Raw genomic sequence first — 5059 nt, 5'->3', positions numbered from 1 at the left:
CTGGACCTAGGACATCCTTTGCCACTCACAATGTCTATTTTTCCTCCTTACATGCAACACATAAAGAAATTAGGGAAATGAAAAGGAACAAAGAAAAAGAAAAACTAGTTGGGGGAAAAAAACTAAATATAGTGGCCACAGCATCCTTTAAGAGAAAGTGGGAAAGGACCCCACATCTTCCATCTGCCCCAAAGGACTTCCCCTTCCATGAGGAGTCTACCATTTCCTGTTACCTACTTTTCAATAGCTTCTTCAGTTGAGAAGAGGAGTCTAACATTTCTCTAACCACATGTTTGTCCTTTTCATCCCCTGCTGGGCATAGCAAGTTTTTTTGGGAAAGCTGGCAAGGAACCAGGTCAGGAGATTTCCTTCTGTCCCAAACGAACAACTGTCATCTGTGCAAATAAAAAGCAACTTCTGCCTCCTACTACCAGTTTACTATCTGTAGTAACTGACACGTGGAGAACTTTTGGTGCAAAGAGGAGAAACCTACCTTTTCAGTTCAGGTTTTCCATCTCCTGCTCTGCTGTCTCTTGAGGCAAGAGGAAAGCTAGTGGTGAATGGAATTTCTGAGACTTTCTGATTTCACGTCTTGATGTACACTCTTCCTACCTAAACTCCCTCCTTTAGAGGGAAGGAACAGTGAAGTAAGAATTCCCATCTGAAGGTAAGCCTTCCCTCTCATACTGCACTTCCTCCAGCACTATGTCTGGTCTCCACTGGGATGAGGATGGTGCCCCCCACTCAGGGATGAATATTCACAAACCTGGTCACACCCTTCTCATCTCCGTGATCTCCCTGTGGAGATCAACATCCAAATCACATTTCATGCACCCTACCCACTTATTTTCATCCCCCTCAGTCCTCTTACCCACAAGTAACTCTCACACCACCCAACCCTTTCACTGTGCTTTGTGGAATATTTCGTCTATAGGCAATACATTTCCCTTTATTCTAAATCATTTCTTCTCCCACTCTTTCTATATGTAGACATCACTGAAACCTCTCTACCCCTAGATAACTCCCTCCCTGTTCATCCTTTCCAGTACCGGCTGCACCTTCTCTCATTCTCCTCAGTTCACTGGTCAAGGTAGAATTAAAATTCTCCTTCTTCATTGACATTTCCAGATTCTCCTCCAACCTCTGTCAATCAGCAACCTCTCTTCCCTTGAGTTTATGCTATTTATATCTAATACCCAATCAACAGGCTGGTAGCTATTGTTTACAAACTCCCAGATCACTCCCCTTCCATTCTTAATCAGGTTGGTTACATGGCTCACAATAATTCTTCCCTCTTCAACTCCTGATCTCATACTAAAGATCTTCAATGCACACATTGACTCTGCCTCTACCACCCTCATCCTGTTCACTTTTCACTCCACCATAATTCAGCCACATACAAAGATGGTCATAAACTTGATCTTGCCATCACTTACAAACATATCACTTCCAAATTTAAGAATGACAAAATACCCTTATCCAACCATAACCTATTGGCTTTTCACCCCTCCCTCTGCCTTTGTTTACAGACTTCTACTCTTTGTCCACACCATTATTTCCAATCTCCTGACCCCTTAATTCTCTTCTGAGCCATTAAACCTAAATTGGTCACTCTATTTCCCCCCCCATCTGGACCCCTTGTCAAAGCAATTAATCCCAACACTATCCTCCACTAATGATTCCCTAGATCTTTTATGTCACCAATTATGTCCTATCCACATCTCAGCCTTGAAATACTCACACCTTTGTGTGATTGCCTTACCTCCTCCATATGCACTGCTTAGTGAATGTGGAGAAAATCCCAGAAGCATTCTGATTTGGTCCTGAAGTTACACAACCTCTGCTGGGCCTTCTCTGCTGGTAAGCAATCCTATTATGGCTCCCTTCAGCTCACTATCCCACCCTCCATGGTAGGCTTCCCAATCTTTTCATCTTTCCTCAAACTTCTCATGGCACTCCCTTCCACCACTCTTTCAGCTGAGATCCCTTTTCCTTATCTGTGAAAACTCAAATTCCTTCTGCCACTATCTCCTCCTTCACTCTTCCCATGTTATTAGGTAGTTTTACACCTTTGCCTGTTCTAGCAATGTCATTCTTTCCCATGTCCTCCAACTGAGCAAGCTGTCATCCCTACTCAATCATTTATTTTTCAATCTCTCCATGATTACTGCCTACTAATAGGCTTATATCTCTCCCATCCTTAAGAAACTTTCACTTTTACCTTTTTATCTTCACTAATTATTGACTTTCTCTCTTCTGGTTATTGTAGCTAAGAGGAAAAGTCCCTGTACTATAAGTGCCTCTGCTTTCTCTCCTCACTCTTTGTAACTCCTTACATTCTGGCTTCCAAACTTATTCCACTAAAACTGCCCTCCCCAAAGTTATCAATGATCTTTTAGTTGAAAAATTCAATGGGCTTTTCTCAGTCCTTCTTTTCCTTGACCTCTCTGCAGCCTTTGACACTGATGATCTCCCTCTTCTCTTTGACACTCTTATTTCTCTAAATTTTTCAGACACCATTCTCTCCCCATTTCCCTCCTACTATCTGACCAGACCTTCCCAGTGTTCTTCCCTGGATGCTCCTCCTGATCACAAACTTTAATGACAGCAGTGCCTCAGGATTCTATTTTGGACCCTGTTCTTTTCTCCCTCTAAACTAGGATCTCATCAAATCCCATGAATTTAATTACCATCTCCATGCTGATGATTCTAAATTCTACCTCTCCTACCCCAGACTGATCTCCAGTCTTATATTTCCATGTGCCTTTCAGATATCTTGAGATGGATATCCTGTAAATATCTTAAATTTAACACATCCAAAAAAGGACTCACTATTTTCCTCCTGAAACATCCCCATCACTCCTACTTTCCTTATTATTGTTAAGAGGCAACACCATCCTCCCAGTCCCTCAGGCTCCCAATCTAGGACATATCCTCAAACCTTCATTATCTCTCACCCCTGCCCCCCATATTCAATCTGTTGTTAAAATCTGTTAACTTCACCTTGAATGTGTCCCCCTTTCTCCTTTTTTCCACCACTATTCTGATGTACCATCCTATGTCTGGACTACTGCAATACCCTGTTGGTGAGTCTGTCTGCCTATTCCAAGCCTCTTCCAACTCCAATCCATTCTCTATTCATCCACTAAAGTTATTTTCCCAAAGAGTAGGTCCTATCTTGTCATTTTCCAACCCCCCCTCAACTTCCCCTGTAACTCCCAGTGGCTGCCTATTACCTGTCTTGTATTCAAAGCCCTTCATTTCCTACCCATCTTTCCTTTTCTCGTCTTCTTACATTTTAGTTCCCAACATGTATATTTTGATCCAGTGATGCTGGTCTCCTAAATGTTGAACAAATAGGACATATTTGTGGACCTTTTCTCTGGCTGCCCCTCATGCTGGGACTTCAACTCCACCTATTGATTTCCCCGACTTCCTTTAGCTCTCAATTAAAGTCCCATCTTTTACAGGAAGACTTTCTCATTCTCTCTTAATACTAGTGCTTTCAGAATTAATAATTTACTATTTATTCTGTTTAGATTTTATTTAGATTTGTTTTGCATGTTGTCTTTTGCTTCTTATTGTATCCCCAGTGTTTAACATGGTGTGTGGCACAGGGTAGGTGCATAATTCTGATTGACTGATAGCAGACTGCCAGTACATATATGAATATACTCTGGATAATACTGTTTTCCTCTTTTCAAATATTTTTATTTTATTTCAAGAATTGCTTCTATAGAAACTCATTTCAACCTGAAAATTTGGTTGACTGGGCAATATTCTTAGGTATTATAGGAGTGGTGAGTGACATCCCTGTTGGTATTCATGGCCACTTTCTAGCAGGTAAGTGAGTGACTCTGACTTTCTGATAAGTCTCCATTGCAGGACTCCACCAACCAATGCCTTGGGAACTAAAGAGTTGTGACAAAATTTGAACCTGAGTGTTGTAAACTAAAAAATGGGTAGTGCACAATCTGTATCTCCCCTTGGCTAAAATGGTAAAGAAATATGGGTGGCTTTGTTCATTGCTGGCAGATCTCTAACTTAAGACGTTAATATCCTTCTGTCATGTATGAAAAGCTTCTATTTCTGAAAAGTCAAATTTTTGGTAGCTAGAGGAAGGTTCTTTTGAAGTAGGTTAAATTAGTATACTCCGTGGAATTTTGAGAAACACTGTATCCAAAACAAATGGATTAATAGTACCTTTGAAGTGGGTATTTAGCCTCCAACTAACATAAGGATTTGAATAGTCAGAAAGAAGATAGTGGAAGAAAATGAAAGAAAAGATAAAACAGTTTAAAATTGTCTCAGTATCTCCAAAGTCACTGTTTAAATAGATCCTTTAATTGAAAATCATGCTTTTTATCATTACTATCACTTGCTTGTTGATTTCTTGGGAAGAGAACATATGAGTAAATTATGAGGGGATGTTATTGGAACTGCAGTAGGAAAAGTCTAATTTGGGTACTATGCAACTTCAGGTTCAGGAAAATGAAAAGGGAAAGTGATAGTTTTACTCCATGTTGGAAAAGTACTCCGAAGTCAAGGAAACTCAATCTGCATTATGAGTCAAGACTATGAATGGTTCTGATTGATAAATTATAAATTATAATCAGTAATTTTAAGGATAAGATATGGCCATGTATTAAGCAATACCCTGTCTAAAATTCAAATTGAAGGATCTCAGTCAGTAATTGAAGACTCAGAAAAATACTCACCAAATGGAGGGAGTGCATGTGTAGTACACAATTTTACTGGTAAGAAAAGAAGGAAAATTAAATAAAGTTCACTTGTGTATTGGGTTTATCCAAATAGAAGCATCCTGTGGTTCACCTACTATCTTTTCTAGATATTTGGAAGAAAGTTAGAGTCCATCTCAGTTCATTGAGCTTTCCCAGCCTTCAGGCTGTATTTGGGTCCCCAATAATTTTGGCTCCTGCATTCTCCACACTTGAGACTCAAGTATCCTCCTGGCTCACATGAGGAAACTGTAGATTTGTACCTCATAAAAAGATAAGAGTATAGATGAATTTGACGCATAATAAAACATCAACATCTC

The sequence above is a fragment of the Antechinus flavipes genome, chromosome X (genome assembly GCF_016432865.1).
Source record: "Antechinus flavipes isolate AdamAnt ecotype Samford, QLD, Australia chromosome X, AdamAnt_v2, whole genome shotgun sequence".
Taxonomy (NCBI): domain Eukaryota; kingdom Metazoa; phylum Chordata; class Mammalia; order Dasyuromorphia; family Dasyuridae; genus Antechinus; species Antechinus flavipes.
The sequence above is the reverse complement of the archived record's forward strand: the minus strand, read 5'-3'. Positions refer to the sequence as shown.